Source organism: Palaemon carinicauda, chromosome 38 (assembly GCF_036898095.1).
Source record: "Palaemon carinicauda isolate YSFRI2023 chromosome 38, ASM3689809v2, whole genome shotgun sequence".
Lineage (NCBI taxonomy): Eukaryota > Metazoa > Arthropoda > Malacostraca > Decapoda > Palaemonidae > Palaemon > Palaemon carinicauda.
The window spans coordinates 284,144-296,643 of record NC_090762.1 but is presented as its reverse complement, the minus strand read 5'-3'; the positions used below and the strand labels follow the sequence as shown (position 1 = coordinate 296,643).

Genomic DNA, 12,500 nt, shown 5'->3' with positions numbered 1-12,500 from the left:
ACTATTCTCTTGCTTAAGGGTACACTCAGGGACACTATTCTGTTCTCTTGCTTAAAGGTACACTCAGGCACACTATTCTGTTCTCTTGCTTAAGGGTACACTCAGGGACACTATTCTCTTGCTTAAGGGTACACTCAGGGACACTATTCTGTTCTCTTGCTTAAGGGTACACTCAGGGACACTATTCTCTAGCTTAAGGGTATACTCAGGGACACTATTCTGTTCTCTTGCTTAAGGGTACACTCAGGGACACTATTCTGTTCTCTTGCTTGAGGGTACACTCAGGGGCACTATTCTCTAGCTTAAGGGTACACTCAGGGACATTATTCTGTTCTCTTGCTTAAGGGTACACTCAGGGACACTATTCTCTTGCTTAAGGGTACACTCAGGGACACTATTCTCTTGCTTAAGGGTACACTCAGGGACACTATTCTGTTCTCTTGCTTATGGGTACACTCGGGGACATTATTCTCTTGCTCAAGGGTACACGCAGGGACATTATTCTGTTCTCTTGCTTAAGGGTACACTCAGGGACACTATTTTCTTGCTTAAGGGTACACTCAGGGACACTATTCTCTAGCTTAAGGGTACACTCAGGGACACTATTCTGTTCTCTTGCTAAAGGGTACACTCAGGGACACTATTCTCTTGCTTGAGGGTACACTCAGGGACACTATTATTCTGTTCTCTTGCTTAAGGGTACACTCAGGGACACAATTCTGTTCTCTTGCTTGAGGGTACACCCAGGGACACTATTCTCTAGCTTAAGGGTACACTCAGGGACACTATTCTGTTCTCTTGCTTAAGGGTACACTCAGGGACACTATTCTGTTCTCTTGCTTGAGGGTACACCCAGGGACACTATTCTCTAGCTTAAGGGTACACTCAGGGACACTATTCTGTTCTCTTGCTTGAGGGTACACCCAGGGACACTATTCTGTTCTCTTGCTTGAGGGTACACCCAGGGACACTATTCTGTTCTCTTGCTTAAGGGTACACTCAGGGACACTATTCTGTTCTCTTGCTTGAGGGTACACCCAGGGACACTATTCTCTAGCTTAAGGGTACACTCAGGGACATTATTCTGTTCTCTTGCTTAAGGGTACACTCAGGGACACTATTCTCTTGCTTAAGGGTACACTCAGGGACACTATTCTCTTGCTTAAGGGTACACTCAGGGACACTATTCTGTTCTCTTGCTTATGGGTACACTCGGGGACATTATTCTCTTGCTCAAGGGTACACGCAGGGACATTATTCTGTTCTCTTGCTTAAGGGTACACTCAGGGACACTATTTTCTTGCTTAAGGGTACACTCAGGGACACTATTCTCTAGCTTAAGGGTACACTCAGGGACACTATTCTGTTCTCTTGCTTAAGGGTACACTCAGGGACACTATTCTCTTGCTTGAGGGTACACTCAGGGACACTATTATTCTGTTCTCTTGCTTAAGGGTTCACTCAGGGACACAATTCTGTTCTCTTGCTTGAGGGTACACCCAGGGACACTATTCTCTAGCTTAAGGGTACACTCAGGGACACTATTCTGTTCTCTTGCTTAAGGGTACACTCAGGGACACAATTCTGTTCTCTTGCTTGAGGGTACACCCAGGGACACTATTCTGTTCTCTTGCTTAAGGGTACACTCAGGGACACTATTCTCTAGCTTAAGGGTACACTCAGGGACACTATTCTCTTGCTTAAGGGTACACTCAGGGACACTATTCTGTTCTCTTGCTTAAGGGTACACTCAGGGACACAATTCTGTTCTCTTGCTTAAGGGTACACTCAGGGACACTATTCTCTTGCTTAAGGGTACACTCAGGGACACTATTCTGTTCTCTTGCTTAAGGGTACACTCAGGGACATTATTCTCTTGCTCAAGGGTACACACAGGGACATTATTCTGTTCTCTTGCTTAAGGGTACACTCAGGGACACTATTCTCTTGCTTAAGGGTACACTCAGGGACACTATTCTATTCTCTTGCTTAAGGGTACACTCAGGGACATTATTCTCTTGCTCAAGGGTACACACAGGGACATTATTCTGTTCTCTTGCTTAAGGGTACACTCAGGGACACTATTCTCTTGCTTAAGGGTACACTCAGGGACACTATTCTGTTCTCTTGCTTAAGGGTACACTCAGGGACATTATTCTCTTGCTCAAGGGTACACACAGGGACATTATTCTGTTCTCTTGCTTAAGGGTACACTCAGGGACACTATTCTCTTGCTTAAGGGTACACTCAGGGACACTATTCTGTTCTCTTGCTTAAGGGTACACTCAGGGACACTATTCTGTTCTCTTGCTTAAGGGTACACTCAGGGACACTATTCTGTTCTCTTGCTTAAGGGTACACTCAGGGACACAATTCTGTTCTCTTGCTTGAGGGTACACTCAGGGACACTATTCTCTTGCTTAAGGGTACACTCAGGCACACTATTCTATCTTATTTCTCTTCCTCTTGTTTTGTCGAAGTTTTTATAGTTTATATAGGATATTTATTTTAATGTTACTCTTCTTAAATACTTTATTTTTCCTTGTTTCCTTTCCTCACCGGGCTATTTTCCCTGTTGGAGCCCTTAGGCTTATATCATCTTGCTTTTCCAACTACGGTTGTAGCTTAGGAAGTAACAAGAATAATAATAAACGATGACTTCCATCAACTACAAATATAATTCATCTCTTAATTACGTAAAATGTTTGTTGCTTTTGAATAACCGCTGCTGGCAACAAGAGCGCAATGAATGAGGCAACAGAGAATATCTCCTTTAATAACGACTTAATCAGAGGCCTTGATGAGCAAATACAATCATAATGTGGAGCTTGATTATCATAACTCGATTGACTCTGCCTTTCAAATTCATTTCCTTTGTAAAGCCGGTTTGTAAATGATTGTATTTATAATGGCCAAACGACATCCACATTCAAGCGCGCTTCGCCTCTATCATTACTCTATTCATTGGAATAATATAATCACCCAGTTAACTAAAGCCAAAAAGATTTATATCCTTAATCTCATGAGCAGAACTACATTCGAATACCTGCTTAAAATGCATTAATTATGAAATACTATGAATTGAATAAGCACTGATTAAAATGATCAGCATAAATTATTAAACGGGGATATCTAAAGGCCACGTGACCTGTCAGTTGACAAATTAATGTGAAATAAAACAAGGGTAATTAGGCCTCGGCCAATATGCATAATTCATCATAACAGCAAAAATCTTTTACAGCTTCTTGGAAAACGCTAGACAACATCACACAACTATCCGTAAACTTTCACCTTCCTAAGTTACGTCAGAGGTGAGACAACAGACACAGATCTTAACTCTTGAAACCCACACACACATACATACACCGTACGTAACGAGAGAGAGAGAGAGAGAGAGAGAGAGAGAGAGAGAGAGAGAGAGAGAGAGAGAGAGAGAGAGAGAGAGAGAGAGCGAGGTTAAAGTTGTCCTACTGAAGCTCCCCTCTGTGGAAGATGGAACGACGTCCACCTATGGATAATGCTGAAACACATCTATAAAGGCTAACCCCAGCCTCCCCCCCCCCCCAAAAATAAAAACAGCGAAAAATATGATTTACATAACATAAACTAAACGAAAGTCACTGCTAGCTTGAAGTCCATGAAAATCTCCAGTAGGATATTCCAGCTGATCCAAACTTCAAAAAGGATACTGACAAATAAACCCTCTTCACTATCATCACCAGATCAAGGATTATTCTGGAGTGATGTGGCAACCATCCACTGCAATATTCCTTTATAAAAACCGGTGTTTAAAGCACCAATGAAAATGCAATGAAGTACAAGGGTTACGCTGATGATATTTGAATGTTACAAATGTTCCGGAATTAATATGCAAAAAAAATGATTTACTTAATATTACATCAATTTCTAAAGGTATTAATATGCAACAGAGTTGGGAAAACCTTTGCTTATTGGTTTTGTTACTTTAGAAACAGACGAGAAAAACCTTTGTTTATTTATTGGTTTTGTTACTTTAGAAACAGACGAGAAAAACCTTTGCTTATCTATTAGTTTTGTTACTTTAGACGCAGACGAGAAAAACCTTTGTTCATTTACTGGTTTTGTTTCTTTAGACGCAGACGAGAAAAACCTTTGTTCATTTATTGGCTTTGTTACTTTAGACACAGTCGAGAAAAACCTTTGTTCATTTATTGGTTTTGTTACTTTAGACACAGTCAAGAAAAACCTTTGTTCATTTATTGGTTTTGTTACTTTAGACACAGACGAGAAAAACCTTTGTTTATTAATTGGTTTTGTTACTTTAGACGCAGACGGGAAAAACCTTTGTTCATTTATTGGTTTTGTTACTTTAGACGCAGTCGAGAAAAACCTTTGTTCATTTATTGGTTTTGTTACTTTAGACACAGTCGAGAAAAACCTTTGCTTATTTATTAGTTTTGTTACTTTAGACACAGACGAGAAAAACCTTTGTTTATTATGTGGTTTTGTTACTTTAGACGCAGACGGGAAAAACCTTTGTTCATTTATTGGTTTTGTTACTTTAGACACAGTCGAGAAAAACCTTTGTTCATTTATTGGTTTTGTTACTTTAGACACAGTCGAGGAAAACCTTTGTTCAATTATTATTATTTTTTTTCTACTTTAGACGCAGTCGAGAAAACCCTTTGTTCATTTATTGGTTTTGTTCTTCTAAACTGATTTCCCAACTGTACACAAACTAATTCCAAAGCTTTGATAAGCCAGCAAACAAGAACTTAAAAGTTCCACTACTTCCTAATCATGTTATACACACTAAAAACTTGGTTACTAAGCACTGATCTTTGTTTAGTTACTGATAGCGGAAGAAACCGTACAAGAAGCTAACACGTTAAATATTCGGATAAGATCAATATCACATTTACTCAGACCCATCTTTATTTACAACAACAGAGACATGTGCTTCGCCTCCACTCTGATAAACATAAGAAAAATAAGAAAGAAATTTGAATATAAAAATGATTTCGTCCTTAACAAGAAATGGGCATTTGTACTGCAGTTGCAAATCGGCTAAGATCAATATCACATTTACTCAGACCCATCTTTATTTACAACAACAGAGACATGTGCTTCGCCTCCACTCTGATAAACATAAGAAAAATAAGAAAGAAATTTGAATATAAAAATGACCTCCTCCTTAACAAGGAATGGGCATTTGTACTGCAGTTGCAAATCGGCTAAGATCAATATCACATTTACTCAGACCCATCCTTATTTAGAACAATAGAGACATGTGCTTCGCCTCCACTCTGATAAACGTAAGAAAAATAAGAAAGAAATTTGAATATAAAAATGATTTCGTCCTTAACAAGAAATGGGCATTTGTACTGCAGTTGCAAATCGGCTAAGATCAATATCACATTTACTCAGACCCATCTTTATTTACAACAACAGATACATGTGCTTCGCCTCCACTCTGATAAACATAAGAAAAATAAGAAAGAAATTTGAATATAAAAATGACCTCCTCCTTAACAAGGAATAGACACTTGTACAGCAGTTGCAAATGATATCAATTTAATTTCATCCTGCATGGAAGGTAAAGTAGTAATTATATGTTTTGAAGCAATTTCAAGCACATTAAGAAATTAGGAAAAAAATAAAATGAAAAATTGTAGTACAATCAAATCATTAGTACAATTGGAATACATTTTTGCCATAACAATCCTGAACAAAACTGCTACAAATATGAGTCAGAAACAGAAAAAAACAGACCACAAACCGCTTGAAGTATCTTTTGAAAAAGCGTTTCTAATTCTCTTTATTTTGATTACAAAAAAAAAAAAAAACACACACACGTTTAAATTCATATTATTTACTATTACTGTTATTCAAGATGGAACAAAAGAATGAATAACATCATAATCAACTAAGAACAACCTACCTTTACAATGACAGACAATGGAGAGAAGTCACTTAACTACGTTGGAAGACCAATCTCTGATATTCTTTCCGACTCATAAATGGAGGATATTAACTTCGGTGAATGACACACAAAGTAGCTTCCAAGATCATAAACTGGTATATGATTTAAAAGTCATAGGGAAGTGAAATATCTATCTTTTTAAATATCGGTTTTGAGGAAATCGGAAATGTTCTCGACGTTAAAAATAGTTTAAAGTGAACATTATTTGATCTCAAGATTAATAATAGTAATAAAAATAATAATAATAATAATAATAATAATAATAATAAAAACGGTGCATATTTACTTATATCATAATAAAGGTCTCTGCAATCATAACTTATCATTGTATTTTGGGATTTATGCAAATATTTATCAGAATATGAATTAAACCTACAATTAGCTGCTTTCGATCTCGCACTTTGGTTCCCATTAAAAAAAAAAAAAAAAAAAAAAAAAAAAAAGAGGTCTATTGTAAATGCACCTCAAGACGGACATCCACATTACATAATAAAACCACCAAAAACCCATAGTTTTTGACCACGTTCACCTAAAAGCATAGCTTTTAAGATAATTTGGGATAAATCGTATATTCCAACTACGCCCAAAATTCCCTCATTGTCTTTGCGTTGGTGCCTAGTTGCTTTACAAATCAAATGACTAGCATCTGTTCAATAGTCATTTAATTTCAGGGGCTCGACCTGGGTCATTCCCGAGCTTAAACAGACCTTCTCACAGCTCCACCAATGAGGATGGTACTGCATTACAGTATTACGCTTTTTTTTTGGGGGGGGGAGGGGGATGTGCAGCCATGGATAACATACAGTATGTGAAAATGTTGAATAGAGTACAAACGTCAGATGTATTCCATCAAATATCCTGTCAATCCAATGAAAAATGAGAAAATACTTTATAGAGAAATAATTACGTTTTCACAGAAAATAACTATAATATAGATTCTTTTTTCTTTTCTTTTTCTTAATCATAACCGTCTAACCTAAAAAGTATTTAATTACCAGGAGCGTCAAAAAGGAATAAAAAATAAAACTTTACAACACTTTCAAACCCGAAACTAATTAACCCAATTCCCCCATCATATGGTATATCTTACAACTTTGTTTCTCTTATTTTCGACATTGGGCCTCCATTGCATTGAAATACACAGATGAGTACATCATTATATCACAAGAATAAATTCTTATGACTGAAATTCTCTTCTGATCAAAATAATAAATGGAATATAATGCGAGAATTTGATTTGTCCTTCCACATAAATCTACTAATATCAACAAACTCATTGATATAATCAATGAACTTAGCATAAGACTCATTGATATAATCAATGAACTAAGCATAAGACTCATTGATATAATCAATGAACTTAGCATAAGACTCATTGATATAATCAATGAACTTAGCATAAGAGGGAATAGTTAGCAGTAACCAGGATAGAAAAACATCCAAAGAGGCCTTTCAAAAACATTATCAAACATATCTGTGCCACATCCAAGCCATTTACCCAAGAAATGTCACGAGGTTATGATGATGTTGTATACACACTAACAAAGACGAACGGAAATCGAAATACATTAGAAAGCTTCTTTGTTGTATTAACATGAAAATGAGCTCTGTGGGAATGCAACACACACGCACGCATACACGCACGCACGTGTGCTAAAGCAAGCACTTTCCAAACAAAGGAAGTGGAAGGAGAGTGCTTACACAACTGGCTGATGCTGGAAGCCTGGATTAGGTGGTGGATAGGTAGCTCGAGCTGTAGGTGTGTCGCTCGGGATGCTGCGATGGGTGTCTCATCTTTAAGCCTGGATGGATGCTGTGGCTCCTCCTCCTCCTCTTCTCTCTCTCTCTCTCTCTCTCTCTCTCTCTCTCTCTCTCTCTCTCTCTCTCTCTCACACACGCAGCGAAGCTAAACAAACATACGAACGACTGGGTTGATAATGACGCTTTCATATCGCCTCTATGATTTAATGGGGCGACTTTAATCCCATCTGGTGTTTATCTTTTTCGATACAAGTTTTTTTTAAAGTCAACTGACAAATAAACATATCAGGAAAACTGGGTGTTTACCTTTTTGGATACAAGTTTTTTAAAGTCAACTGACAAATAAACATATCAGGAAAACTGGGTGTTTATCTTTTTGGATACAAGTTTTTTTTAAAGTCAACTGACAAATAAACATATCAGGAAAACTGGGTGTTTCTTTTTGGATACAAGTTTTTTTTAAAGTCAACTGACAAATAAACATATCAGGAAAACTGGTTCTCTCCGGAGCGCCGTTACAAAGGCTTGATATAATTTTCATTGATATTCCATAAAGGTGAACTACCCGGTCGTACGATTTTAATGACGGAAACAAACGCCAAGAAGTTCTTCAGACTATCACAGAGACAACCTACCTTAACAAAGTCTCCTATTATCCTTATTAATAATCTAGGAGGCATCCTATATCTGAAGCCTAATGCCTTTATAGTTTCAATTTTCTTCCTTTGTTAAATATCAAATCTGAAATATGTTCCAGGTTTCAGGATCTAAGTCCGGTAATGAGAACTTTCACATTGCCATTAAACTCTTAAAGGTTTAAATGCCACCCTTGAATAGCAGAGGCATGGGGGCAATTGCAATCCCAAAGCTAGGACCAAGAAGAGCCAGGCAATGGCGGCTGATGACACAGTAGGTCATCCTATATGCTCACAAGGATGGTGAGGTTGCGGACATTACAAGAAACTATCGAGCTCGAGCGGTACTCGAACCTTATGCCAGAAAATTTTATTCCTTATTCTGAAATACGAGTAAATAACATTGTGTGATATATTTGGAACCCACAATCATTCCTCTTCATATCTAGTCCTAAAATCTATTTATTTACAGTTACCCATTCCAAATGTGAACCTAAAATAATATCTTATGAATATCCAAAGGACATATACAACGTGCTTTGAAAACTAGATGGAACCTGAATCCCGGATACCATTCTATTCAAGTTACGCTTTGTATGAATGGAATGTATAAAATATCACATTCCATTTTTAACATGAATCCGCGTGCAACCAAACGAACTACCTCCAACCATCAAAAAAAAAAAAAAAAAAAAAAAAAAAAAAAAAAAAAAAAAAAAATTTTTTTTTTTTTTTTTTTTTTTTTTTTACAAATATCGTCCACCATAAAAGCAAACTATAACCAAACTAAAAGGGAATCCTATTCACATCGTCCACTAATCCAATCAGGGTCAACGCCGAGTTTCCATAAAAGTCAGAGCACAGATAATCTCTCTTCTCTCTCTCTCTCTCATTTCACTCTGCCATTGGATGGAAGCTTTTCATTCATTGCCGTGTTTCATACTGAAACGTAAAACTCTTTCGGGGTTATAAATTATGGCTTTCATTCGTTTCTACTTTGCTAGCTTATAGGTTCCAATTTTCATCGAAATGAATATCCTCGAGTCACGAAGAATTTAACTTAAAAACCGTAAAAAATAAATTGAATGATCTTGAAAAACTAAATTGGAAAATTATTACCGCATATAGTCGTCTGCATATAAATGGGATGAAGCTAGTGGAGGTTGTAACGTCACAAAAAAAAAAAAAAAAAAAAAAAAAAAAAGTTGGGGGGGTTGGCAAAACAACATGTTTCAGGGAAAGGGGCTTATGCAATTAACTATTATTATTATTATTATTATTATTAGCTAAGCTACAACCCTAGTTGAAAAAGCAGGATGATGTAAGCCTAAGAGCTTCAACAGGGAAAAATAGCCCAGCGAGGAAAGGAAATGAGGGAATAAGTAAACTATTTGAAAAGTAATAAACAATTAACACTTTTTGAGAACTGAAGCAGCATTAAAACATATATTTCATATACAAACAGCATAAAAACATTTGCTACAATTTTGAACTTTTGAAGTTCTACCGATTTAACTACCCGATATGGAAGATCATTCCACAAATTGGTATTAGCTGGAATAAAACTTCTAGAATACTGTGTAGTATTGAGCTTCACAATGGAGAAGGCCTGACTATTAGAATTAACTGCTTAACTAATATTACGAACAGGGTGGTACTGTCCAGGAAGATCTGAGTGTAAAAGATGGTCAGAATTATGAAAAATCTTATGCAACTAATTGAACGACGGTGCCAAACATTAATATCTGCAACAAATGCATTCATATCGAATAATATACTATGGCAGTGAGAGAATATGTATAGGTAGTTAGTTTATAAGTTAACGACTGGGGTAAAACACTCTTGTCAGAAAGACAAAAATTCAGTCTTAATATGTAAGGCTGAGTTTAGAGATTAAGATTGATTAGAAAAATAATTTTATATGATGGCTCTATCAATTTCTCTTCTCTTCCCTTTTCACTGATACTCGAGATGGCCACAACCGGATATACCTTATTGTCACCACATTTCACTTTTTGGTATAACTTTAGTCTCTGCATAGATTCAGCGTGAAATAAGCCCCACCCCTTGATGACGTCATAGCCAATCACGGTGTCGCCAACGTTAGTGCGGGAGACATGATTGGTCATTGGTCATGACGTCATCAGGGGTGGGACTTATTTAGCCCGGAATCTCTGCAGCGACTATAATCGTCTATGCTATTAGTTCTTACAAAGTACAGTATATATGTAGTGGATTCTGGTGAGAGGCTATATAGCCATTGGAGTTAGCCAATGAGTGGGTCTATCTAAGGCATGGATCATAACTATCTCTTCCACTATGCATATGCAGGTGTGGATATAGACTCGATATCTAAGTTAGATTTTTATTTATTGGAGTACTCAAATCAATTTGATAAACTTCAGATTAATTAATTGTCAAAGTACCTTACAATAAACTTATTAAGACTTGAAAAAACCCAATTATCTAGTAGTTTTCTGCAAGCCTGTTGTCTGCTAAGATGAGTTTTAATACTCATGGGAACTATATATGCGATTAAATTTCGTCCAACATTTTATACTTCAGCAAACACTGAAAGGATGATTAGTTAGAGGCTGTTACAATCAACCATCGAACGAGCATTATTACATAATTAAGCTCCTCTGGAAAAATGACAGCTAAATGATAAAATCATTTATATCCTGAGTTTATGAGAGTGGTGCAAATAATTGACCAAATTTATTCAGATCGTTAAGGATCTAGTCCCTTAAAAATAATACATTTTTGGAAAAACTGATCATCATGGCAGGTATCAAGCCTAGTAGGGTCAACCCAATACAGTCTATAATAGCGAGACACGACCTCTTGTTAATCCACAAGTCATTGAAGTTTGTTAATACGCAGCAGAGGTAATTTTACTTTTGTAAAATGACCAAGAAACTGAATATATACATGTGATAAGCCTCTCTGTATCCACAAGACCTTGTGAAGTCAGTCAGTAGCTCACATGGAAGTTAAGGTCGTGTTGTCAATCAATATCTATCAAAGGCCTAACCACCAGTGAATATGAGACACTTAATAAAAAGTCACTGATGATATAACAGCCCTACGAATATTGGTTAACGACTTCCTATTATAAGAAAGGAAAGCTAATCTAAAACGCTGAAATATGAAGGATTTTGATTCGCTTAACGAAAGAAGACGTAGGAAATTTTTGTATTTTGGTTTTCTGATTACTATCATAATTTTCTAAGCAATTTCTGGTATTTCGTCAAGGAATGATTTTCTCACAATGTACTGAACTTGATCTGTCAAACAAACGTCACACCAAAGTTTACCAGAAGCTCTATTTTTGATAACTGTCTTTGGGACGGAATAAACTAATTATGATATGTCTGACGAAATTGCTAGGCGAGACTCAAGTCAGCTATCAGTGCTATTTCGTAACTCTCTTCAAGCAGAACAAAATATCCATCAAACATTCAACTTTTTCATTAAAATAAAGCCGAAGTAAAAAATACGATGTGTTTCTTTATCAACAACTAAATTCAAGACCGAATGACAATAAAAAGAAATTCCATAAAAAAAAGATGGAAACAACCTAGTAAAAAGGGTGTCTTGTTCTACATAGCAACTGTGATTTCTTGTAATACATTGTAACTGTGATTTCAGTGGAAAAAAAATAAGTCCTTGGGATACATATACCATCTCCAACTAGCACGTCTCCGTAAATAACACACTCTCTCTCTCTCTCTCTCTCTCTCTCTCTCTCTCTCTCTCTCTCTCTCTCTCTCAGATACACACACACACACACGTACACACTATCACCCACACACCAACTTTCTTTAATGGGAAAACTTCTGATGGAATCCAGGGAGGAGAAAAGTTTTCAAAGAGCTTTACCGGATAAAAATTTCTGGCAGAAAAGGATGTCAATCAAGGAGGTATACAAAATAGAATTATGCAAAGAAACACAAAACTTGGCGCACGAAGCTTACTTCATACATAATAGAAATGCAGATATTCCACATTTATAATAGTGAAAGACAAAATGAATTATGTATGACAATCCCGAATTCAATTTGATAGGTTCGAATATAGAGGGACGGACTGTATATGTACTGTATATATATATATATATATATATATATATATATATATAT

The 12,500-nt window shown here is 36.5% G+C and overlaps 1 protein-coding gene across 1 annotated transcript in view; it reads right to left on the bottom strand.

Annotated features, from left to right (window-relative positions):
- Window positions 1-12,500, bottom strand: part of LOC137630027 (nucleolar and coiled-body phosphoprotein 1-like) — a 342,225-nt gene that overhangs the window by 295,539 nt on the left and 34,186 nt on the right. The gene's annotated exons all lie outside the window — the stretch shown is intronic.